General features: G+C 42.9%; 1 protein-coding gene across 3 annotated transcripts in view; it reads right to left on the bottom strand.

The window, feature by feature from the left end:
• Nucleotides 1-27,196, bottom strand: part of CCM2 (CCM2 scaffold protein) — a 984,305-nt gene that overhangs the window by 101,171 nt on the left and 855,938 nt on the right. The gene's annotated exons all lie outside the window — the stretch shown is intronic.

The raw sequence follows: 27,196 nt of genomic DNA, 5'->3' as shown, positions 1-27,196 counted from the left end.
CCGTCCGCAATCATGGCACTGTTTAAACCATGTAGTGCCTTTTGGTTTTTCAACCATGTTGACAAATGAAGGACAGGAGTCAACTGGCGAGAACACACACACGCAAAAAGGACAGAAGGAAAAAAAACTATCAACAATGGTAGATAAAGACACTAAAAGATTGGTAAAGGGAAAGAAACTACCAACTATGGTAAGAGAGAGAGCGAGCTATCTAATGAGGTAGAGAAGGAAAAGGGGTGCTACCGACGATGGTAGAGAGAATACTGTAATGTAAGGGAAATAAATTCTCACAACTAGAAAAAAACGGGTAGAGCCGAACAGAATAGAAATACAAATATATATGAATACAAAAGGATGAGATCAACTTTCAAAATATAAAGAAATTTTACTTAGCTGCGAGAGAAATGGCTAACATATCTTGCAGCAAGAGCAGCAAATGAGATCTGAGGTAATATGGAGAGGGTTATTGTGGGTAGAGTCTTAGTTCGAGAGGTTTTGGATGGCATGAGCTGTATAACATCTGAGCCAGTTCTGAGGATCGGAACAGAGTACTCAAAGGTCAAGAATGAATAAAGATTGACATCAAATGATCATATACTCTGCTGATGTTGAATGCAGCCAATTACTGGTCCCAAAATAATACATTTCTGAAGCTGGTTAGCATATGGGAAAAAGAAAACATCTGTTTGGGTTATAAACCTGTTTGTCTTCAGAGGAAACAGACTCTGACACTTTGTTCCAGATCCCCTACAAAATCAGGATCATAGGGTGGTTGAATAAGGGTGAAAGCACCAGCGCTGGACCAAACCCAGTTTTCCACCCCATAATCAACAGCCTTAATGTTTCTAACCACAGCCACCAGCTCAGGTTTGTTACAGTCAGAGACTGTTTCCTTGCAATGTGGTTGGTTATCTGCCTTTCCTTGCAATGTGGTGGGTTATCTGCCTTTGCTATGCATGTACTACACTAGTGGGAGAATCCCCTGGGGGGGGGGGGGGTTAACACTAGCAAAAGATTATGCACCCCCGACTTCCTCCTGAATCTAAAGAGTCTGGTTCTCCCATACCTGAAACAGGCAATGATACAGCTCCAGAGGATGTGACTGACCCTCGTGACATGCACAGCTGTGGTACTAACACCACACCAGAAAACCTGGAGGAAAAAGAAGGCGAGTGGTTCAAAAGCCAGCCTGAAGATAGGCTACTTGGAGTCACAAGCCGTAGGTTAAGGCATATTTCTAAACTTAATTATATGTTTTATAGGTGCACAAGGGGCAGATGGTAGAAGGGGGCACTGTATCAGAGCCCATGAAGTCAAAGGACAAGAAACTAGCTAGCTCAATTCCAAACACTGGCTGCACTGTCAGCCCAGTAAAAAGATCAATAAATCCCAATATTCTGCCACTAATTAGCAATCTAAAGATGATTTCTGTAAGGATACTATTCTGAACACTGCATGGAGAAAATGAAAGTACTTTCATTAACAGTCCAAAGCACAAAATACTTGCACTAAAGTTCCCCGATTTTGTAATGAAAAAAAAAGCTACTTTCAGTCCAAGCTAATGGATATAGCCTAAATCAGGATTAGACAATAAATAAATCATAAACTAATGAAATCACCCTGTCAGAAATGTCTGACATACAAAATGGCACCGAAATCCCAATTTAAATGAAAAAAATCATTTAAAATGCTATAATCCTCATCAATGACCTCAAATAATCATAACACCCCCCCCACAAAAAAGCAGTATCAGCAAATTTTCCTGTCAAAACTTCCAAATGAAGCTTTTAAATCAACAGGTCTTACTGTGCTAGTCAAAGTAAAAACAGAAACATATACAAAATTTCTAATCTGGAAAAAAAAGTAGCAGAATATACTACTCAAGAATGGCTAAAAAAGGGAGACAGAAGAAATAAACCCAAAACGTTTTCTTACCTGAGCTCAGTAGCTGCAAAATCCAGAGTTAGAAGTAGTCTTTTAAGAGATCCTTCTCTTACTACGGCATTAGAAAACTGGGTGGGTTCTGACTGTGGGTTTGAAAGGCAGTCCCTGTCCTCACAAGTGACTGGTCCATCACACCCACAGACAGACAAGGTGGAGGAGTTCTGAGCTTTGATGGACTGCCAGAGATAGGGTAGGCAAGCACTACTACCCATATGCCAATAAGGCAGTGTGTTTGCTAAATATCAAAGAAACGTTCATCGCTTTTAAAACAGAATTCCCCTAATTCATCGTTAAAGATCATCTGTGAAAAGGATGAACCACAGCTACACACAATACCAAACCTAAAGTGATGCAGCTACTGCATTAGAAGCTGTGACATCTTGAGCAAATTTCTAAGTGGTCAACAGTCTGAATATGCATCGGAATGTAATAAATTACCTCTTTTCCTTCATCTGCCGGAAAGCCTCAACTTTCTACCAAATGCAAAGTGGGACACATTCATGACAACTTGTCTGAGTCTGGCAAATTGATATAAACTGTTAATGTACAGGTGTCTTGCAGATCAACACTTCTTCCTCAGTATGTATGGGCATGGCAATGTAGATATTACAAAAAAGTTAAAAAGGATAGGAGTATTATGTTTTTGCTACAAAAAACACTATTTCGATAAGTCAATACTTTCTGAAGTCGAACTGTTATGTACACCCTAAACAATACACTAAAGTACTCAAGTCACAGAGAGCATGCAACAGCAAAGACTGATTTCGGACACCTACAGAAATATAACTAAAGGAAATTATTAAGTCCAATAGGGCAGAGATGTTTATCTCTCTAGGTGGGAAGGGAGTTTTGCAGTAAAGAGTGGTGACTCTTGGGAGATACCAGCTGGAGAGATTACAGTAAGAAAGCACGGAGCAACAGGAAGACATTTGTGGCTCCATTTGGTTTGCCACAGACTATCTGGAACCCTTGCAGTATGTGAAACCAGAATTGTTAATACTATTTTTGCTCAACACTTTTCCTGCTGCAGAACTAAGCTAGTTTACACTGTATATTAATGCTTCAATGTAAATAAAGTGCACTGAACTTGACATTTAGCCCTCTTTCCACATTATATGCTACAATAGCGGAGAATGTGGGCAGAATTGGGTTGTTATAAAAATCACAATAAATTTTCATTTATGCAACTACACCTACATTTATGGTTAATTTCCCCAAATGAAAAGCAAAAGAGAGACTTACAACTGTGGGAATACATGGCCATCCCTTTTGCCAAAACAGAAAATGTTATGGAAGTTATGCTGCAGAACAACATGAAGATGAAATCACTGGAGAATGACCTTTCAGGGGAACAATTTGGCAAATGATGAATAATTAGTTTCCAGAAACTGCTAAATGATACATTTGTTGTGCTAAATAAAAGACTGACAGCTAGCACAATCATGTTTAAAAATGAACAAACTAAGCATGTAATTAGAAAAGAGAAGCTAGAAAAAGTACAGTTTTGTACCTACCATAAATGTAGATGTTGGAGTGCTCATACAGCTGCAGTCATAACAGATGGGTTATCCTGCCGTCAGACGGGTCCTTGGTTGGCCGAATTCCAAAGTCTGGGTCCGGCGTCGGTTGTCGTCGCTTCCTCCCTGATGTCAGTGCGGCAGGGGTATAAAAGAGGCAGCCGACGCCATTTTCTTCAGTTTTTTTTGCCCCAGATGTCAGGTGCCCCCAGAAGGAAGGCAAACAATGTTATGCAAAAATGCAATGTTGATAAATCAAAAACAGTAGTTGCAAGCAAATACACCATAAAAGAATACCCCAAAAGGTTATATGAAAAGGGTTTGTCATAAGGCCTGTCCTAAGAGGGGTTGGAGGGAGGGAAACCTGGACTGCAGCTGTATGAGCACTCGAACATCTACATTTATGGTAGGTACAAAACTGTACTATGTTCATCGTGCATACAGCTGCAGTCATAACAGATGGGAAGAATCCCAAAGCTAAGTAAGGGTGGTAGGCACTAAGTGGAACTAAGAGGGGCTAGGATGCCCTGCAGGACTGCTGTGGCAAAGCCCGCTCTAGATTTAGAGTATAGTGGGAGGTGATAGTGCTTGGAGAAAGTGTGCACTGAACTCCAGGTGGCTGCTTCCAAAATATCCTTGGTAGGGACCCCCTTGAGGAAGGCTGCAGAGGTAGCTGTGGCTCTGGTGGAGTGGGATCTGATGCATGCAGGCACAGTTTTTCCATGAAATGAGTAACAAAAGTGTATGCAGTGGGCTATCCATTTTGAAATTGTCTGTTTGGAAATAGCCTTTCCTTGAGCACCTGCAGCATAGGACACAAAGAGTTGCTCAGATTTCCTGAATGGCTTTGTCCTGTCCAAATAATAACGAAGTTGTCTGTGAATGTCCAAGGAATGTAGTAGTCTTTCCCCTTTGTTTTGTGGATTAGGATAAAAGGTAGGTAAGTGGATAGTCTGATTCAAAGCTACACTGGATACTACCTTTGGCATAAAGGTAGGGCTGGTTCGTAAGGAAACTCTATCCTAATGGAAAATGATGAATGGTTGCACAGCCATGAGGGCCTGTAGCTCCGAAACCCTGCGAGCTGAGGTGATAGCCAGAAGAAAGGCTGTTTTCCATGACAAGTACTGTAACTCTGATGAAGAAGCTGGCTCGAAGGGAGGAAGGGTCAGCTTTTCCAATACGAAGTTGAGGTCCCAAGCAGGGACTGGTAGTTTCCTTGGGGGTTTTATATTCTTTGCCCCTCTGAGGAACTGCCTTAAGAGAGGATGAGAGAATAAAGGAGGATCTGTGTTGTATTGTGCAGAAATGGCTGAAGCGTGGATCTTGATGGAGGAGAAGGAAAGTCCATTGTTTAACATCTCAGCTAGGTACTGTAAAATTTGAGGTATATTTATTATCCAAGGATTCTGTCCCTTCTTTTGATTATTCCAGGCACAAAATTGTTTCCATTTGGCGGAGTAGGCCTTTCTAGTACAAGGTCTTCTGGCCTCCAAGATGACATCCTGCACCTCCTTGGAGAGGAGAAACTGTTGGGAAATCAAGGAATTCTCCATGCAGCTAGATTTAGAGTTTTGAGATGGCTGTGAAGAGTTTTGTAGTTGTGCTGGGACAACAGAAGAGGGACTAGAGGTAGGATCCATGGTGGGGAATGTGTTAGGCTCTTCAGGAGCGGATACCAGTGTTGCCTTGGCCAGTCTGGAGCAATGAGAATCATTTTCGGCCTCTCTGCTCTGGCTTTTAATAGAACTTTGGGCAGCAGAGGGGAAGGCATAGACTGTCAATGTTTCCCAATTGAAGGAAAGTGCGTCCACTTTCCAGGCCTGTGGATGATAGGTCCTTGAACAAAATTTTTTCAACTGGCAATTTCTGTGGGTAGCACAGAGATCTATGTCTGGCTGTCCCCATGCCTGAGTTATCTTTGTGAAAATTTGAGGATGCAACTTCCATTCATGTGGATCTGTCATATTTCTGCTTAGATTGTCTGCCAGTGTGTTTTCCTTCCCTGGCAGGAATTGTGCCTGTAGTTGAATTTTCAATTCCAGTGCTGTGTTCCATAGGGTCATGGCTTGCCTGCACAGGGGGTGTATGAATGAGTTCCCCCCTGTTTGTTTATGTACCACATCACTGTGGTGTTGTCTGTCCTTATCAATAGCTGACCTGGATGCAGTAAGGTCTCTGAAGGTCATAATAGCCTTTTGCACGGCTAGCATTTCCTTTTGGTTGATGTGAAGTAGCTTCTCTTTTCGTGCCCATTTTCCCTGAATGCACTGATCTGTCATGTGTGCTCCCCAGGCGTAGTCTGAGGCATCTGTTGTGATGATTTGAGTTGCTTGAGGTACACAGAAAGGAAGACCTGTGTTTCTTTGGCAAGCTTGAGCCCACCACATAAATTCCTTCTGAAGGCATGGAATGAGTGGTATAATTGCTTCCAAGTTGTGGCTGTGTTGAGACCATAAGTTTTTTAGGTACCATTGAAGTTTCCTCATATGCAGCTTTGCACATGGGATTAGTAGGATGCAAGATGCCATGAATCCCAGAGCCTGCAAGACTTTCCTTGCAGTTAGCCTGGTGTAAGTTGCCATTTTTCTGAAGTATTGAGACAGTTGTCCTTGCTTGTCTGGCGTGAGGTAGGCCATCTGGGTGGTTGTATCCAAGCTGGCACCCAGGAAAATTATTTGTTGAGAGGGTATTAGTTTTGATTTCTTTTTGTTGACTGTGTATCCCAGGAAGTTCAACAGTTTTATTGCAAACACCAGGTGCTGCACTAGTATGTCCTTGCTGTCCGCTTGGATCAGGCAGTCGTCCAGATATGGGTAGATTTGTATCCCTTGTAGTCTGCAGAAGGCGATTACTGATGCCAGGCATTTCATAAAAACTCTGGGCGCAGTAGATAAGCCAAAGGGCAATGCAGAGAATTGGTAATGGGTTGAACCTGCAAGAAATCTGAGGTATCTTCTGCAATCTTGTCTGATAGGGACACGCAGGAATGCCTCCTTGAGGTCCAATGTTACCAGCCAAGACTCCTTGCCCAGCATGGGAAGAAGCTGCTGTAATGTGAGCATCTTGAATTTTGGCACCTGTAGATATGTGTTTAGGATGGATAGGTCTAAGATACGTCTCCAATCTTTGTCTTTCCTTGGTACCAGGAATAGTCTGGAATAAAACCCTTGACCTTGTTCTTTTGCAGGTACCTCGAATTGCTTTCATGTCCATGAGAGCTGAAATTTGTTTTTGTGCCTCTGCCCTTTGATTTTGTGGCAGGTTTGGCATGCCTCTCATTTTTGGAAGGGTGTGAAAGTGGAACCTGTAGCCTCTGTCTATAATGTCCAGAATCCATTTGTCTTTTGTAACAATATGCCAATTTTTTGAGAATAATGTCAGTTTTCCGCCCAAAGGTGCTGCCATTAAAGCTTTGCTTGGCAAGTGTAGGGGGAAGTCATTGTGTCTGTTTTCTAAAAGACTGTGATCTATCTTCTCCACCTCTTGGGGTTGATGCCACTGTCTGGCTCTGAAAGATCCTTGAGGTTGCCCTCTACCCCTTGGACACCTGTATCTGCCCCTTTGAGGTCTGTCCGTGGCTGGAAAGGACCAATTTTTTGAAGGCCAGTTTCTGCTGAAACGTGGAGGCTGTACCTGCAGGAAATCTTTCACTGTTTGCATTGATTTTGCTTTTTCCTCCATTTTCTTTAGCACCTCCTCTGCTTTAACACCAAACAATACATCTTTTTGAAGAGGTGCATCTAATAATTTAGCTTTGACATGATCTGGTAAGGTGTGCTCTTTGAGCCAAGCATGCCTACGTATAACAGACCCCGTAACAGCAGCTCTACATGAGGCCTCTAAAGCATCAAAACCACACTGCAAGGTATGTTTACCCACTTGCTCTGCACCATGTAACAAATCCTGCAACTCTTTTAAATCTGGTTGTTCTGGTTGTGTCATCTTGTTTTTCAGCTGAGATATCAAAAACTGTTGATACTTTAACATATGGAACTGACAGTTTAATGCCCTCATGGTTAAAGTGGCTGAGGTGTACACCTTTTTCCCCCACCTTTCTAAAGATCTGGAATCTCTCTCTGAAGGTAATGGGTTTTTAGCAGTAGAGGCCTTAATTCCCTTGGGACCCTGTGAAATAGTTTCTGGGTCAGCAGTATGGCTTTTATATAGGAACTGGTGAGAATCAGGAACCCGGTAATACCTGTCTGGTTTAACAGGAGCTGGAGGCAAAGAATCAGAATTAAGGCTGGCTTCTGTGTACACATCATCCAATATATCTAAAACAGGAGGGATAGCCAGAGGGCTATGCTGGGGGAGCAGAAGAAATTCCCTGAGCCTTTTCTTGGAATCTGAGTAATCTTGGCCTTCCCAGTGAAAGTGTTCCCTCAATGTATGCAGGGTTTCCCAAAAAGAGAAGTCCTCAGGGGGGGGGGGGAGACCGAGGGAATAGACTCCTCTGCATCAGAGTCTTCGAAGGGAGAATAACCTGGTCCTCAGATAGTTCTGAGGTAATAGAAGCTTGATCTGAGGAAGGGTAGTCTTCCTCTAATCTGGGCCTTTTGTCAGAGGGGGGTTGAGAACCCCTGATAAGAGTAATCAAATCCTCAGCCATTTTAAGCATCTGTTTTTTTAGGCATGGTGCCTTGAGAGGGTGTCTGAGGAACCTGTTTTTTGGTTTTCATGGCTGTTTTAGATTTAGTGAAGGCTTTAATAGAGAAGGAGGAAGGCCTGAAGACCCCTTGAGAAATGGCAGGCCTGTCTAAATTCTGAGTTTCCCCGCCAGGAGTGGCGTCGGTATCTGTAGTAGGAATGGGGGCCGAGGAGCCTGCGAACTCGGGTACTGAAGACACCGGTAATGCATTGTCATCGGTACTCAGGGGCTGCGTAGGCACCTCGCTGAGTACCGGAGAACCGGTAGTCGGCCTTAGCGTGGTATCAGTAGGTGGTGCGGACCTCGTATGTCGGTCCTTATCCTTGCGTTTTTTGCTCAAAACTGGAGTTGGAGTATCCGACGACATAATATAATTAAATTTTTTGCCAAAAAAATGAAGGGCGAACTCCGCCCGACGCTTAATAGTGCGTTTGTTGAATCTAGCACAAAAACGGCAGGCCGAGACGTCGTGGTCTGGGCCTAAGCAAGGTATACAGTAAGAGTGGAAATCCTTATGCAGTATTTGCTTCCCACAAGAAATGCAATTATTAACTTTGTCTGACATCGGTCTGCGGCAAGAAAAGTTTCCCCAACGGGGTACTTAGCTTTCAAGAAGACTTCGGCTGAAATACTTTCGTAAATCTCAGGAGCTGGCCGACCGGCACTTGCGAACTGCTTCTGCTTCGGGCACCACACAGCAAGAAAGACTGAAGAAAATGGCGTCGGCTGCTTCTTTTATACCCCTGCCGCACTGACGTCAGGGAGGAAGCGACGACAACCGACGCCGGACCTAGACTTTGGAATTCGGCCGACCGAGGACCCGCCTGACAGCAGGATAACCCATCTGTTATGACTGCAGCTGTATGCACGATGAACATCTAATCCAAGCCAGATGGCTAAAAAGAAGAAACCAGCAGAACTTCTAAAGGTTTATTTCATTAGCGCTTTCAGTCACAAAATGTGTGAACTTCTTCAAAGAATACTTGTTTCATTAAAATTTAAATAAATCTAATACAATGACACCACATCATTTCCTCTGAGCCTACATAAATTTTAAAGGTATATATACATTTCTTATGAAATAGAGCCAAACAGTGTCAAGTCCACAAATTAAAACCAAAAATAAACAAACACTGCAACGGCAGGGATCCACACCATGAAAATCTTTATTTAGATACTTGTACACGATTGAGCGCTTTCTTCCCTGCTACCAGGGATTTCATCAGAATCTACATCCATTCCCATTTTCCGCTGTAAATACTTGAATTAGCTCATGATGCCGTTGCAGTGTTTATTTTTGGTTTTAATATATACATTTCTGTTAATCCACTAAAGCCATATATAAAAAACAACCACAATCAACTGTAAAAAACAAACCCTTCAAAGGAAGTCTATATTAAAAATGCATACGAACAGAAAACATACCTGCATATACATACAAGAAAAACAAACTATATATGTATGTACATAAAATTATTTATGTACAAAAAGAATCACATAAATCACCTGTCGAGTGATTTTAATTTTAAAATACATTTTAAATTACTGTGATCATTCAAACCAGGATGAACACAAGCACAGAGTTTCAGCTGCCACAAACACTACCTTTCCTCCAACTTCAGTGACCAAGGGCCACCCCTTACATCCTTCTTTACTTGTTCAATGACCAAGAATAAAAAGGTGTGTCCTGGGTTTGCGACAGTGTGCCTGGCCAGTCCATTATTTAAATTGAACTCTGCTATTTCATAATGGTGTTCGCAGTTGTGCTGCCTCAAGTGCGTCTGTTTTTCCTATGTAGAAACCACAACATAATTGGCACCTAGCCAAGTAAACACCAGTGGTGTCATCATTTCCCATGAATGGTGTACTTAGTGTTATTGATGTTAAACCTATTGGTGGTGTCAATAAATTTACAACTTGTGCATCTCCTACATTTATACTTACCACCACTTGGAATATACAAATTTTTAGGCCTTTCCAAAACCATCTTTAAGGCCCGGCCTCTCTTAAAAACCACCTTAAGGAAGTCTCCCAGTCTAAGCTTCATAGATGTGTCTTCACTGATTATTACCCATTTTTTTTTGTAATAATATCATGTAAGGCTTGACCATCAATGGAAAAAGAAGTAATAAAAATGGTGGTAAAATCAGCTGTACTGGAACTCTGTTCTACATTCAAGCTAGTAACCCCATTATCAGACATGGCCATAGGTAGTCTCCGTTGCCCTGTATACAAGATAGGTTTAAATTCCCCCATTTCTTTCTTGATAGTGACTTCGGCTATAACCTGGTCTACCAACTGAGGGGGATAATCCCTCTTCAGAAACATATTCCTTAATAAATTACATTCTTCATGAAAGAGGACAACCTAGCCGCCCTTACAAGTTGTCCTTTAATGACTGCCTTCTTTTGGTGGAAGGGGTGTGAACTCTCGAAATGCAAAAAAGCATTAGAGTATGTCAATTTTCTATATATCTTAGCCACATACCTCTTGTTGGGTATGTCCTTCGATATTAGAACATCCAAAAAAGGTGATTGAGTCAAATGCAAAATTAAAGGTGAATTTCAAAAAAGTGGTAAAGGTAGAGATGTGGTTAAACTACTGAGCTGTTGTATACCCACCTTTAAAAATTACAAAAATAGAAGTTATGTTCTTACCATAACGTTCCATGTTAGTTGTCTTCTTCTCGCCTTCTTCTTGCTGGATGGGTTCGGAGCCAACCTCGGCTCCGACTCGGCCACTCTAAAAGCTCGAGAGTTGGTTCCACCGGCTCGAGGCTCCCCTTATATCCCACAATGCTAGGCGTGAGTTACCTCAGATCTCGTTTGTAAGCTAACCCCAGCTTATAAAAGTATGAGCATAACTATAACAAAGTCCACCTCTAACCAGGGAGAAAGAAGGGTGACCTATATCCTCATCCAGGAAATATGCACAACAGCATATGCCTAATAAAAGAGGTGGAGAAAGAGAGGTCACAATCACAACTCCTCTAGGTCTGTCCAGGCCAGGGGGCAGGAGGGTGGGACACAAGAAGAAGGCGAGAAGAAGACAACTAACATGGAACGTTATGGTAAGAACATAACTTCTATATGTTAAGTTGTCTATCTTGCCTTCATTCTTGCTGGATAGGACCGCGTCCCTAGCACCTTGTCCCGGGTGGCCTAACGGAACAGACTCCTGAGAACAGTGGAACCAAAGTTAGCTCTGTGCCTAGAAGCTAAATCTAACTTATAATGAGAAATGAAAGTGTGAGGAGTAGCCCAAGTAGCCGCTGCACAAATGGTGTCAATAGGCAGTCTGTCTTGGAAGGCTAAAGAAGTAGCCAAAGCTCTGGTGGAATGGGCCTTAGGTTTATTAGGCAGCTTTTGGTGTCTAATTTCATAAACAAGGGAAATCAGAGATGTTAGCCATCTAGATAATGATACCTTTGAAACTGAAAGTCCCTTTCTGCCTTCTGCATAGGAGACAAACAGCTGGTCAGATTTTCTGAATTGTTTTGTTCTATCCAAATAGTACCTCAACTGACGATGAACATCTAGCCAGTGTAATTTTTGTTCAGACCTATTGGAATATTCTGGAAAGAAGACAGGGAGATCAATGCTTTGATTTAGGTTTGACGTCGAGACTACCTTAGGCAAAAAGGACGGGTTGGTTCGTAAGGATACCCTGTCCTTATGGAACAATAGATAAGGCGGTCGACAACTGAGTGCTTGAAGTTCTGAAACTATTCTAGCTGAAGTAATAGCTACCAGAAAGAGAGTCTTCCATGATAGCAATTTTAAAGAACAGGAGGCTGCAGGTTCGAAGGGGGGAAGAATCAAAGAAGTAAGAACTAAATTTAGGTCCCAAGGAGAAGGAGGATTTCTTATAGGAGGTCTGAGAAGAAAAACTCCTTTCAAAAAGGCTTTGCAAAGCTTGTGGGACATTAAGGCAGACTCAGAAATACCCACATGAAAGTTAGAAATAGCTGCCAATTGAACTTTAAGAGTAGAAGGAGATGAACCTGCATGGAAGAGTTCAGCTAGAAATTCAAGGACTATTTGGATGGAAGCAGTGAAAGGATCTATGTCCCTTCCTTGAGTCCAATATGTGAAGTGTTTCCACTTACTCAAATAAATCTTCCGAGTGGAAGATTTATGGGAAGCTATCAAAATATCTCGAACGGAGTGAGATAATTGAGGAAGCCTGGCTAAGGTTGGAACTGGAGGAACCAAGCAGTGAGGTTCAGAGAGGGGAGGGAGCGATGTAACTGACCCGACTGATGGATCAAAAGATCTGGAACTAGGTCCAGATGCCAAGATCGCTCCAATAGAAATTGATGTAGGAAGGGTTACCACACCTGTCGAGGCCAGTAAGGAGCAATGAGGATCAAAGAGGCCTTCTGAGCGATAGCTTTCTGTATCACTTGAGAGATTAGTGGGAAGGGAGGAAATGCATACAGAAGTCCCCGGGGCCAAACTTGGACTAGAGCGTCTCTGCTGAGTTGGCCTGGTAAAGGGAACAGAGTGAAATAATCTCTGCACTTGCTGTTTTGGGGAGTAGCAAAAAGATCGCAGCAAGGCTGACCCCACTTGAGGAAAATTTCTCTCACAACAGAGTCTTTCAGAGACCACTCGTGAGGCATGAGGATAGCTCTGCTCAACTTGTCCGAGATTTGATTGGACTTCCCGGGGATGTGCGTTGCTATCAGAAACCGCTGAGAAGAAATCGCCCATTGCCACAATCTGAGTGCTTCTCGACACAGGGGTAGGACCTGGTTCCGCCTTGTTTGTTGATGTACCACACTACAGACATATTGTCTGTCTGGATTGCAATCGTTCCCAAGGGAAGAGAGTCTTGAAGGGCTTGCAACGCTAAAAGCACTGCTCTCATCTCCAGAACATTTATGTGCAAGTGGCATTCGTCTGGTTGCCATGTGCCCTGGACCGTCCTGCCCTGATAATGCCCCCCCCACCCGATCAGGGAGGCGTCCGTTGTCAGAGTAGCAACCGGAGGGGGTGGAACAAAGGGTCTTCCCAACAAGAGCTGAGGGGAAGACATCCACCACATGAGATGATTTCTGCACGCCTGCGTGATCATAATGGTGTGGGACATTGGAAGTTGCTGGTATGACCATTGTGTAAAGAGCATCCATTGAAGGATCCGCATGTGGAATCTGGCTAATGGAAGCAGAGGTATGGCCGCCGCCATAATTCCCAACACTTTCAGAACTAACCTGGCTTTGATTCTGTTGTTGTTGAAAAGGAGTGAGACCAGTTTGTGTATGTCTGTTACTCTCTGATCTGTTAGTCTCGCAGACATGTCTACTGTGTCTAGATTTGCGCCTATGAAGGTAATAGTACGACAAGGCGACAAAACAGACTTTTCGCAATTTACTGAAATGCCTAACTTTTGACAAATGCGAAAAGTGTAATCCCTGGCCATCAGAAGGAGATGCTTGGTGGGAGCTGTGAGGAGCCAGTCGTCCAAATATGGAAACACCTGGAATCCTTGTCTTCTCAGGTGAGAAGCTACCACTGCCATGCATTTGGTAAACACCCGGGGGGCAGTGGTGAGACCAAAGGGCAGGGCCCTGAACTGAAAATGACTGGTTCCCAGCCTGAAGCGGAGGAATCTTCTGGAGCGTCTGTTCATTTTATGTGATAGTACGCATCCTGAAGGTCTATAGAGCACATCCAGTTTCCTTTTCCCAATAGGGGAAGGATGGACTGCAGCGTGACCATCCGAAATCTTGTTTTCTTGACTGATCTGTTCAAGATACTGAGATCCAAAATTGGTCTCCAGTCCCCTGTTTTCTTTGGAACTAAAAAGAACCTTGAGTAGATTCCGGATCCTTGCTGGTCTGCTGGAACTGGCTGAATTGCTCTTTTGCAAGCAGCTTTGAAATTTCCAAAACCGCTAGATCCCTTTGAGCGGTGGAACATCTGGAAGGGATTTTTGATTGGTTTGGAATGCGAAGAAAGGGGATAGAATAGCCTTGAAATGACGGACTGTACCCATTTGTCTTGAGTCAGGGATAGCCAGGCTTCTGGGTACAGTGACAATCTTCCCCCGACTGCCTCCGAAGGTGGGCAGTCGGGCAACACCTCAGGGATGCTGAAAGGGCTTATCAGAGAAGGCTTCTCGATTGCCCTGGTTCTGGAGCCCCCTGCCTCGAGGCGGCGTCTACCATTGTTATTCCCGCCTCTGCCTCTGGCGGGAAAACGACTTTGTGCATCAGGCGAAGACCCTTGAGATTGTTTACGGAACCACATTTTCCCACTTTTCTGGCCTTTGGGGTAAGGCCTAGAAGGAGCAGAAAAACGGACTCCGACGGCAGAAAGAGTCTTGCCATCAGTCTCGCACCTAGTCAAGGTTTCTTTCACTTGAGGACCAAAGAGATGATCCATCAAACGGGAATTAGTGAAAGACGTCTTGAAGGGGTCCGCAAAATTGCATAGCCGCATCCAGGCATGCCTACGTAAGGCCACACCCGTCCCTGCGGCCCTACTCGCTCCAACAGCCGCATAAGAAAGGAGGCGCATGGAGGAGTTGGCTATGGAGTTAAGGGTAGCCAGCTGAGTGTTCATCTTATCTTGAAAACCCGCAGCTGTAGGGTCCTTCAACATGTCACTTGCTTCTTTAATCAAGTCCCTTTGAAGACGAGTAAAATGGCACAGGTAGTTCAGCGAATGCATAGCAAATGTCGCTGACGAGAACATCCGCTTCCCGTACCTGTCCATGGACCTAGATTCCTTGTTAGGTGGATGGACAGGTACTGAAGGATCAGCTAGTTCCTTCTTAGTGGCAGCAGCTACCACCATAGCATCCACAGAAACTCCTTTTGTCAAGAACTGTTTGTCTGCTGGTGCCGTTATGAATTTTGAGGGTCTCCTGGGAGTGGGGTCCACTGAATCAGGAGCCGTCCATGCCTTTTTAGCTACCACCTGCATGAGGGGTCAAAGGGGGGAGACACCCAGGAGGTGGAAGGACGAGAGCCAAACGCCTCAAGGTACACAGATTCATCCTCCGAAGGGTTGAGGGCTGGCCAATTTCCCTTCTGTTTAAGGATTTCGAGAATGTCTGCAAAGAGACATCTTCAGAAGGGGAACGGGGAACCCTCGAATCCTCTAAATCTGTGTCACATGTGCTGGACTCAGGTGAGTCAATGTGTTTCCTCTTACACTTCCTCTTCCGAGGGGGCTCTTCTGCCAAATCAGGAGAGGCCTCGGAAGAGGATGAAATCCCCACAGGGGGTTCCTGAGGAGCTGGCTCTCTGCGGTCCGGGATGAGGGAGTGAGTCGACTTGACCTGAGGCACCGTGAGGGAGGGGCGGACGGAGCCGACTGTGGAGTAGAGCCAGGCTCTAACACACTCCGCATGACCTCGAACGCACCCCTGTCAGGCAGAGCCAGAGGTCCCCGCTCCGAGAAGCTGAGAACCTCCCTCGGCACCGACAGTGATGGCTCTGAGGTCGATGTCGGAGCCGAACTCACCAGCGCCGAAGCTCCGAGAGGAAGAGCGGGGTCGGACAAGGGTCCGATGCCACTCACCCCCTCGGAGCCGACGAGGGAAGTTCGGCGCCGAGATTCTTCGAAGGAAGAAATCGGGCGATGGCGGAGCCGAAGACATCTGTATCGGCTCCGACGCTACCACAGTCTCGGTTCAACGCCCGCTCCGAGCTCAACGGAGTCGGAGGAGGAACATATTGATGGACAGGGGCAGGCATCGACTGATGAGTCGGGCTCTGAAGCATTTGGGCCAGTGCCTCGGACTTAAGAAGTCGACTCACTACCCTCTGAAGGTCATGATCCGACAGCCTCGATGACCTAGAGGAGTGAGATTTATGGCTCCGTTCAGACAGCAGAGGAGATGCTGGAGCCGAATGAACGGAGCCAAGGGATGGTGACCTAGATCTCTTCCTAGATGTCGGCTCCGAAGGTCTGGTCGGAGCCGACAAGGGAATTTCTACTACCTTGGCTCCAGCCGGAGCCGAGGGAACCACAGAAGCTGTAGACTCATCGGCTCCAGCCGGAGCCGATGCCGATATAGGTTTAGTAGTTTTAGGTCTCGGCTCAGTAGCTGGAGCCGAGAACCTAGAAGCCTTGGAGGGCTTCCCAGAGACAGAAAGGGAATCCTCAGGCTTAAGTAGACCCCTTAGGATCAACTTGTTCTTTCTTTCCTGCAGGACCCTGGGGCTGAAGCCGTGGCATACAGCGCAGGAGTCCTGCAGGTGCAAAGGCCCCAGGCAGTAGACACAAGAAGTGTGACCGTCTGTCAGAGACATTTTCTGACAGCACGCATCACACTTCTTGAAGCCTGAGACCTTTGTGTCTTTAGACATCCTAGACAAGAAAGTGTAACCACACACACTCAGTCAGACACACTGATTACACTTATCTTATTTTAAAACTCAAAAATAAAACAATTAACTAAAGTTTTAATTAAGAGTAACACACACACACCACTAGGGAATGGGGGAAGGCCAGAAGGCCCGAGGGAGAACTTTAAAGTTCTTGTGGGGGAAAAAAAAAAAAACGGGATTTTTCGAAAAACAAGGGTAGAAATCCACTAAACTAAGGGAAAAGTATTTAAACTTAAAAATATAGGGGTTTAAGTAATCTAATATTACTGAAAATACACTTACCAACAAGCCGGTAGAAAACCAACACCTCGATCGCTGTAGCGGCAAACGAGATCTAAGGTAACTCACGCCTAGCATTGTGGGATATAAGGGGAGCCTCGAGCCGGTGGAACCAACTCTCGAGCTTTTAGAGTGGCCGAGTCGGAGCCGAGGTCGGCTCCGAACCCATCCAGCAAGAATGAAGGCGAGATAGACAACTTAACATGTATCATTAAGGTAACGGGTATACCAGTGTATCCTGCTTTTAAACATTTCATCCTGGAATACATATTCAGACTCCCAATGTGCCAGCACGCAGTTGGCGAAGCTCCCTCCACATGGTGACCCCATGGCCAGAGAAGACAGCTATAAACACAGAAAATCTCTGCATGTTTTAGACGGGAGAAGAAAAATCAACAAGTAGTGTATCTAGTAAAAACATGATATTTAACTAAGTTTTTAGTGATGAAAATGCAAATGTTTTGACTTTCAAAAATATGATTTTTAAGCAGCATCTTGATAATACTGTACTAATGGAACATGACAAATAACTGCTAGAAATGTAGTCAGCCTATTGTCTCTGTGTCTCTTCTAAATGTTAGCTAAATTACAGCACTGCTGTATGGGAGGAAATTGAAGGGATTACATTTTAGGAGCAAGAAGACACGAGTAATATTATGTCTGCAGGCATAAAACATGACAAAAGAAATGTCCAAGGGATACATGTTCATGAAGATAAGAATATCTTAAATCATATACATACATTTTGACACTGTCGGGGAATGTATTGCTGTATAAGGAAGGCAACTACGATTCATCCAATAAACTGCTGGTCCAAACCCTCAAAGCCATTAACTCAGCCGGTGACTCCTTGTTTGCCAACGTCATTGGCAAAACTTGGAATGCACTTCCATCTAACCTTTGGGGCTTTGTCCCTGTACTAACCGTGATTAATCACTACTTATTCAATGCTTTATTTAAATTAATATTGTATGCATCTTTTGCTCAAAACAGCTTGCTGCAACCTGTTGTTTTTGTACACTATTACACACTGTATATATTGTGAGTATCTACTAGAGGGCTTTGTAAATATGTTTGACTCATATCTATTAAGTTCGATCTGTGTTATCTGGAGCTTTTCTCCCCGGGCCTCTGCTGAAAATGGACGCATATCCAGTCGGACTATCCCAGTCAACAAATGAAAAATAAATAAATAACTAATAAAATAAATAAATTGCATCCTCAATCTTTAATCCAACATGTGATGTTATAATGGGTCAAGGCACTGTGGAAATTGTGGGGGAAGGAGTACACTTAGATAAGCTGTGCCTGAATTTACCTCAAGTCAAAAATGGAATGGAGGTGATGGCAGCAGCCTCACAGTCCCCTACAAAGGATGGGAAGGGCAGCAACAGTCTGACAGCTACCAAGAACACAAAGTTCTGAATAAACTCCTAGTACAAAATGAGAAAGGGAACTGTAACCTGATACACTATTAAAATTCATACTCCTGATAAAGAAAAAGGGATCAGTATAATAATGTTACTAACATAACTAAAATCTGGCTTTGGGTACAAGTGATAGAAAAATCTGCTTGTTATCAGAAAACCTCAGTTGGTAAAGTACTGATAGACTGCATCACATAAACGAAAAAGGAAGAACGTTTAGTACAAGATATGGAGATAAAACCAAAACATTCAAACTACTAAACTAATGAAGGTCTGAAGGATGTCTAGGTAGAGACAGACAGGGAGGAAACCCACTAAAAGAAAAGGAACCTGAGCAGAGTCCTAAGGTTTTCCTGTGTAAGGTCAAAATGGAGCTAGCCAAAATAGGGCACTCAGCAACAGCTTCTTGGAAAATCAACAGTTACTTAGGTAAAAGTTCAAGAGCTGCCAAACTAAAAAGCAGAGGCTATACACCCACCACTTCAACAATATTGATAAAAGCATTCCTGACTTGGCAGATTTGCAGATAAGCAATGAAAAAAATTAAGAGAGCAATGGAAGGATGATGCATTAAGCCGAGCCAAAGAAAACAAATCAAGACTAGTAAGGGAACTAGATGAGCAGAATGACCTCATCTCATACCCATATGTTGAGCTGAAGATAGACTTACAATGCAGTGTGAAAAATAGACCAAATGTTGGTTCCAAAACTTTTAAAAAACCTTTGATGAAATTGGCACAGAGTCATCTTGTGAGAGGGCAATTAGGAACGGACAAAACCAAAGCTAGAATTCTGGCCAAGTTTTACTGGCCTAGTGGAATGAAAGACACTGAGTCATTCACTGCAATATTCCCAAAATGCCAAAATATTGCACTGTCTTGGGCTCAGAAGGCTACTGATACTTATGCCTGTTCCTGATGTCATATTTGAGTGTATAGTCATGGATATTCCAGGTACATTAATAAAGCCTAATACTGAGAATAAATTCAGGTGATTACTGGTTATGCTACAAAGTTTCATGACGCAATAACACTGAGAAAAGCCAATGGAAAGCCAATAGCCAAAGAGATAGTGTTTCGTTTCTCCAGGGCAGAGATATCCAAATACTCACAGACCAGGGCACTCCCACTTATGTCCAGGGTAATGCATCAGCTTTGCCAGTGTTTTAAGAACATCAGTGTACCACACTCAGACTGATAAACTAGTCGAGCACGTTAATAAAATTCTTAAGTCTATACTAAAGAAGGATGCAAAACATGTTTGCTATACAAAGCATGCTCCAAGCTTCAAAAGAATTTATCTCATGAGTTATTAAATGGGAGACATTTCCGAAGCTTGCTGGACAGGAAAAGGGGACTAGTGAGGAAGAGAAGATCCTGTTGTTTTAAAGTGTACTATCATACTTCACAGACTTGCAAGATAGGTTAACGGCTGTTACATTAACAGTGAAGAAACATTTGCAACAGAGGGAATATAACAAGAATATCAGACTCAGGAAGTTTGAAATAGGCACAAAACATGTTGGGGTTTGTCTTATCTGCTGAGAAAAAATTCATAGCAAGTTGGCAAGGATCCTTCAAGGTAGCAGACAAACTGAAGGGAAGCTGAAGCTTCTATAGTCAGCCTGTGAGCTGAGACAAATGGCAATAGTGGGGTATCAGGAAATTCTACCAATGTTATTCAAGTACATGAAAATTTGCCTAAGGACAAGAAAGAAATGTGAGAGATTTCCTACTATGGTCAACAAAGGATAAATAAATATCCCCCCCCCTGAGCTAACTGGTAGTATACATTTAAGTCAGTATCGTACTGAAAACGTGCCAAGGGAAAAATAAACAAACATTACAGGGTATCAGAGTATGAAAGAACAGCAATAAGTGAAGTGAGAAAGATGCATAAACTGGGAGTTACAGAGGAGTCCCAAAGTGAACCAGTTTAAATGTTTTGGTCCAGAAGCTGTAAAGACGAACTCAGAAAGAAGTTAGACAAAGTAAAATATATAGTACGTAAAAAATAGCAAAGGACCAAGCGACGGCAATACAAGGCATAAACTTTTAATGATAGTGAGCGCTTTCGCAGCACCTTTGCTGCTTCATCAGGCATTACAGAAGAAACCAAAAGACACTGTTTTTAAACTACAAATCAGCCAATGAGGTCACTTGGCCAATCCTGCCTTAAAGTTACAGATTATAAAACAGGTCTAATACATCAATGGTCTGTACAAGCATGTGATCAAAGGACAGGGCCTAAGGGCATCAAGACTGAATTCTAAGAATGAAGATTTTCATTGAGAATTGGCACATCTGAGTGATAATTTTAAATCATGGGGTTATACTCCTGAGGAAGTGGATGAAATCCTATCTCAGATACCATTAATGAGGGGGGGATCAAGGGAAAACTTACTTCTCTGAGAAGCAGGTAAGGAGTAATAGAGATGAAACTCACTTTAATAAAATGAGAGTACCCCTTGCGTATTCCAGTAATATTAAACAGTTACAGAATATCTTTGATTGGAAATGGCAAGTCCTATGCACCGATGAACAGATTAAGTCGACAGTGAGGGACAGACAAAGATTTGCTTTCAGAAATAAAAAAAAATCACTTAAAAGGATGCTGTGTTATCCAAAGTTAGATAACAGTAATGAGATGGCTTTGAGAGTTGTAGGCACTCTGCCCTGTAATAAATCAACTTCTGCCGTCTAAATGAGAGCTGCAGCAGGTTTTTAGACCCTGACACAGGCAGGATGATGGAATTTAAGAATATACATGCTAGTTGTGATCTACCTGAACTACTGCCAGGTATGTATGTCCTTCTATGTTGGCAAAACAGACAAAGTTCAGGGACTGTATTACAGAGCATGTGTATAACATTAGTAGACAGACAAACAAGTGCACTAGCTAAATATGTCATGCAGTATAACCCCACACACTCCTTTAGACTTATGGTGATTGAGAACATTCTGCCCAGTGAACGGGGAGGTAATTTTAAAAATAGAACAGAAACAACAGAACTCAAATGGATTATTAGGATGCGGGCTACTACAGGTAGGGGTTTGAATGAAAAAATATGTATTAAACCCATTCTGCAAGCTAGAGAACTTAAGAGATAGGATGCATGCCATAATACACATTTATTACACAGACTCTACAGATGCTCTTCTATATATATATATATATTTTTTTTTTTACTTATGCTGCTTTTATATATGTTGCCATTTTATACATGCTGCTTTTTATATGTTATTTTGTGCATTATTGTTGCTTGTACAGACCACTGATGTATTAGACCTATTTTATAATCTAACTTTAAGGCTGAATTGTCAAGTGACCTCATTGGCTGATATGTATTTTAAAAATGGTGTCTTTTGATTTCTTTGTCTGATGAAGCAGCAAAGGTGCTGTGAAAGCACTCACTATCATTAAAAGTTTATGCCTTGTGTTGCTGTGGCTCGGTCCTTCGCTATTTTTTACTGTGTATTTTGTTTTCTACATGTTGGACCATTTATCCTCACTGTCCTTACTGTTTAAGTTGTTGCTTAAAGCAAAATATTTGGTCACCCTAGACTTGATTAAGGTGTATTTAGGCTGGATGAAAAGCACTTCACAGAGTACCGGAGGACTGACGACTAGCTTAACAGAAGCATCGTTGGTAGGTTTGGACCTGTGTGGTCTGTCTCTGTCTTTACGTTTTTTTCAGAAGATCTGCTGTCAGATGGCTTACTGAAGCCATATCAGAATTTGAGGACAGTAAACGAATATATCTGGCTACAATAAGGGCCTGACAATGAATAGTTCTGGCGTTAAACAAAGCACAGAAGTGACAATGGGGGATGTTGTGGTCTGGGCCTAGACAAGTGATGCAGTAAGAGTGGAAGTCTAGATGTGGTATTTGCTTTCCACAGGCAAGACAATTATTAACTTTTTCTGACATTGGTTAGTGCAAGAAAAAAGGATCCCCAATGGGGTACTTAGCTTTAGAAGACTTCCAACTTCAATTCGAAAAAAAAACTCAGGAAGCGGCCGACCGGCACTCATGCGAACTGCTTCTGCTTCGGGCTCTACGGCAATAAAGGCTGAAGTAATGACGTCGGCTGCCTTACTTTATACCACTGACGACCTGACGTCAGTCCTCATGTGACAGCAACTGACGCAGAAATATTAAGTCTCTGGTATTTGGGCTGGCCAAGGGCTACCTTGGCAGGGATAACCCAAATGTGATGACTGTAACAGTGAAACATGAAGAACATCAAGTAAATCTGTTGACAGTCCAGTATGTTGTACTTTTTGCAAGAGATTTCATAAAGAAAGAGGCTACTTTTGGGAAATAAATTTGAGCCCCAGAAGTACAGTGCCAAATGGATTGGGGGGTACATAAATTAAGTGATTCAACAGCACCTTGGGGGGGCAGACTACGGGCTTGGGAGGTAAGGTATATCAAGCTTGCACATTTAGCTGATCAATGGTCTTATGTGACTGCTATATCTAAATGTCCTTACATTCCAAACAAAGCAACCAAATCAGTTTTTCTGGTGGCTGAATACTCCCAAAATGTATGCTTCCACAACTGAAGTACATCATTTTAAAATTCTTTCCAATAAAAGACAAATGTACTACCTTCAAACAATACTCTTGCTTGGTTAGGTTAATTTCTACATTCTTCCCCTAATGTGTGCAAACTACAATCAAGTTAATGGTATCACTTGCATTCTTTTTTTTTTTTCAAAACAGGTTTATTGTTTTAACATATAAGAGAAATATCATAACAATTTTATACAAGTAATTAAAAATAGGTACTATTATAATATTCAACAAAACAACTAAAGTATTTACAAAGACATCCACTACAATCAGATCAATTAAACTAAAATACCATGCTATTGAAATTAAAATTTTTTTAACAAATTTTGTAAATTATCCCATACAATAAAATAAGATGTTTTTCTATTTGTTCTAGTCCTAATTGTGTTTATTTCCATATGGCACACTATATTCATAACATTTTTAAATTCATTGAACGAAGGAGGTGTATCTGAAATCCAATTTCTAGTTATTATTTTCCTAGCCACTGCTAGAATAGACCATAACAAGGGAAGCTTAACTTTTTTAACACTTTGAGGGACAGGTGTGTTGAATAATATAGAGATTTAGAAATAATGAAATTATCTGTAAAAAAAAGCCTGCAAAAATTCATTAATTGACTTCCAGTATTCTTTCAATTTTATACAGTCATAAAACATATGAGCCCAGTCAGCATTAATTTCTACATTACATCTCTTACATAGATTATCATCACTTGCATTCTTGAACAACTCTTATTTCTCTCACTCTGCAGTGTCATTTATAAAGAAGGTATGTACTCACCATAAAGTTCATTCAGCCTCAACGTACGGGATGCGGATCCAACCTCGGATCCGACTCAGACATTACTACAGCTCACGGAAGCCTACAAACTCTCGAGCTCTTCCCTACCCACAATGCTCTGGTGCTCTCTCACCTCAGATAATACATATAGCATGAAAGAAAAAGAAGGAAGAAAAATATAAACAAGGAGATATGCAAGATCCCATTACTGGAGTTGAAACCCAAGGGAGCAAGGGATGCTGACTCTGTTCTCACAAATACATTTCTTGACTGAGGGAATCTGAACCAAAAACAAATCAGGGGGTTGGAGGGTGGGGAGTTTAAGCTGAATGAAAATGGACAACACAGATGGAACATTATGGTGAGTACATAACTTCCTTATCTGATGTTGTCAATTTTCATTCATCCTCAATGTATGGCACAGAGTCCCCAGCTACCTGAGCCCTAGGCGGACCCTAAGGAAGGATGTTCCGGTGAATGGCCAAGCCAAATGCTGTTCTTCCCCTTGAGACCAGATCTAGTTTGTAGTGGTTGATAAAGGTATGTGGATTTGATCAAGTAGCAGCAGTGCAAATATAATCCATGAAATCTCCAGACTGACAAAACGTGGAAGTTGCCACAGATCTGGTAGAATGAGCTCTTACATGTTTATGGAGGGACACATTTAATTTTGCATACATCAAAGAAATACATTCTGTTATCCATCTGGCTATAGTTACTTTCTTGACAGGTTGCCCCAACCTATGGTGAGCAAAAGAAACAAAGTTGGTCTGATTTCCTGAAATCTTTTGTACGATGCAAACAGTAGCGCAACTGTCTATGGACATCCAATGAAGGCAGCAAGAATTCCCCTTGGTTACTGTAATTTAGAAAGAATACTAGAAGATGAATGGCTTGATTAATATTGGATTCTGATTCTACCTTCGGTAGAAGGGAAGCATTTGTCCATAAGGTAAACCTACTCTTGTGAAAGACCAAGCAAAGGGGAGTTTGAGGATAAAGCGTGAAGCTCTGACACTCTCCTGGCTGAGGTTGCAGCGAGCAACCAGGAAGGCTGTCTTCCAAGACAGGCATTTTAAATCACATTTGGCTGAAGGCTGAGAGAGAGATTGAGTCAGGGCCTGCAGTACTAGAGTTAAATCCCATAGGGCAACAGGGTCTTTAAAGGGAGGTCTCAGGAATACTTTAGAAAATTTTGCAGAAGCCAAGAAAGAATTGTGTAATCCCACATGAAAATTTGAAATTGCTGCAAGCTGAAGTTTAATGGTAGATGCACTTGCACCTTTGTTAAACAATTCCACAGAAATTCAAGGACTGCATATGTAGGAGCTGTAAAGGGTTCTGTGTTATTTTTCTCCACCCAAAAAACAAATCTTTTCCACTTTCTTTTGCACAATTTCCTAGTAGAAGGTTTATGGGATGATAAGACAGAAGAAACGACTGTGGAAGACAGCAAAGGCTGCCTGGCCATTAATGGAACTGGAGAAACCATGAGGTCAGTCTGAGGTTGGGAAGGTCTGGGTGAATCAGTCCTGCAGGATGGGACAAAAGGTCTGGAGTCAGAGCTAGAATCCAAGGTGAAGCTAGTAGGTGAAGCCATAGGAAGGGGAACCACACTTGTTGAGGGCAGTAAGGTGCAATGAGGATTGCTCTTCTCTTCAATCTGCCTGCCTTCTGTATGAATCTGGGGATAAAGGGAGTTGGGTGATAGGCGTATAATAGACCGGGGGGGTCAATCGTGGAAAAGACTGTCCCTCGGTGACTCCCCCATGGGGGGATTAGGGCAACAAACTGCTGCATTTGTTGTTTAGGGGAGATGCAAAAAGATCGCAGCAAGGCTGACCTCACTGATAAAAATAAGTTTCACCACTTTGTGGTTGAGGGACCACTCGTGAGGTAATAGAATGGACCAGCTGAGTTTTGTCTGCTGTGAGACTGGACTTCCCTGGAATGTGCATTGCTACCAGAAAGTGATCGGAGGCCATCACCCACTGTAACACTCTGAGAGCTTCTCAACACAGGGGGTAAGATTTGGTTCCTCCATGCTTGCTGACATACCAAACTACCTACATATTGTCTGTTTGAATAGAAGCTGTCCCTAGAGGGTGAAAATGGTGGAATGCCTGCAATGCCAAAAGCACCTCTCTCATCTCCAGAACACTGATATGCAGGTTGGCCTCTACTGGGGTCCAAATGCCTTGGACTATCTTCTCCTGATAATGCCCCCCCCCCCAATCTAAGAAGAGTCTGTGGTCACTATGGCATTGGTATGAATGGGAGACCCTGTTAGGACTGACATGACTGTGTCCACCATGAGAGGTAATTTGCATATTTGAGTCACTCATCTTTATAGACATAGAGTGAGTGAAAAAGGAATACTGGGTTTGTAGCATCCATTGTAAAACTCTCCGGGTACTAAAGTTATGGCTGCCACCACTGAGCCTGCAGGATATTTCTGTCTGACATCTTCGTACTGCAAATGATTCTCCTGACTTGGCTTTTGATGTTCTGTACTCATGGAAATGGGATAGCTGCAAGCATGGATTGAGTGTTGAAGACAGCACCTATGAATTCCAGTTTCTGGGTGGGTTGCAAGTATTTTGTCAAGATTCACTGTGATCCCAAGAGTTAAGCAAGTTTTTAGTACATTGTCAATTGCTTGTACCAACTGATGCCTGGCTGGGGCAGTGATGAGCCAGTTGCCCAAGTATGGGAACACCCGGATTCCCCGCAGCCTTAGATGGACTGCTACCACTGCCATACATTTGGCAAAAATCTGGGGGCTGTGTTGAGGTTAAAGGGCAGTGCCCTGAACTGGTAGTGACTGGCTCCCATTCAGAAGCGCAACTACCTCCTGGACCACCTGTTCATCTTTATGTGACAGTATGCATCCTGGAAATCTATCGAGCACATCCAGTTGCCTTTCATTAAAAAGAGTAGAAGGAACTCTACTGTGACCATCCAGAACTTGGTGTGCACGACTCACTTGTTTAACATGCTGAGATCCAAAACTGGTCTCCAGTCCCATCTTTTTTGGAACCAAAAAAAACTTTGAGTAAGTACCGGATCCTATGTGGTCTGGTGGGACCTCTTGAATGACTCTCTTGTGAGCAACTGCTGAACTTGTTGAGTTGCTGGCTCTCTCTGACTGGGTGAAACATCAGGGAGTTTCATGACTGATGGAGGTGAAAGAAAAATGGGTATGGTATAACCTCTGGTAATAATTCTCTGCACCCAAATATAGTTTGTTATACTTAGGCTGTTTGGTGCAAGGAAAAATGACCCCCGACTGCCTCCAGAGGAAGACAACTAGGCCTCCTTTCAGGAGTGTTGATAGGGCCTATCAAAGAAAGTATCTCTGGACCCTGTACTCTGTGGGCTTTCTCTGCCATGAGGGCAACTTCTGTTGTTCCTGTATCCCCTTCTTTCTCTGGAAGAACCAGTTCCATGTGTGTCGAGAAAAGGACCTTGAGATTTTTTGAACTACATTTTGCAGGTTCATGGGGGGGGGGGGGGTGAAAAGTGTACTTCAATGGCAGACAAGGTCTTCCCATTTTTTTCACACCTGCAGAGTGCTTCCTTTACAGTGGGACCAAAATGCAAAGATCCATTAAATGGAGCATTTACAAAGGAAGAGTTAAAAGGCTCTGCAAAGTCACACAGGCACATCTAG

Source organism: Protopterus annectens, chromosome 2.part1 (assembly GCF_019279795.1).
Source record: "Protopterus annectens isolate FY-2018-M chromosome 2.part1, PAN1.0, whole genome shotgun sequence".
In the NCBI taxonomy this organism is placed as follows: Eukaryota; Metazoa; Chordata; order Ceratodontiformes; family Protopteridae; genus Protopterus; species Protopterus annectens.
Note: the sequence above shows the minus strand (reverse complement) of the source record. Positions and strands in the feature narration are given on the sequence as shown.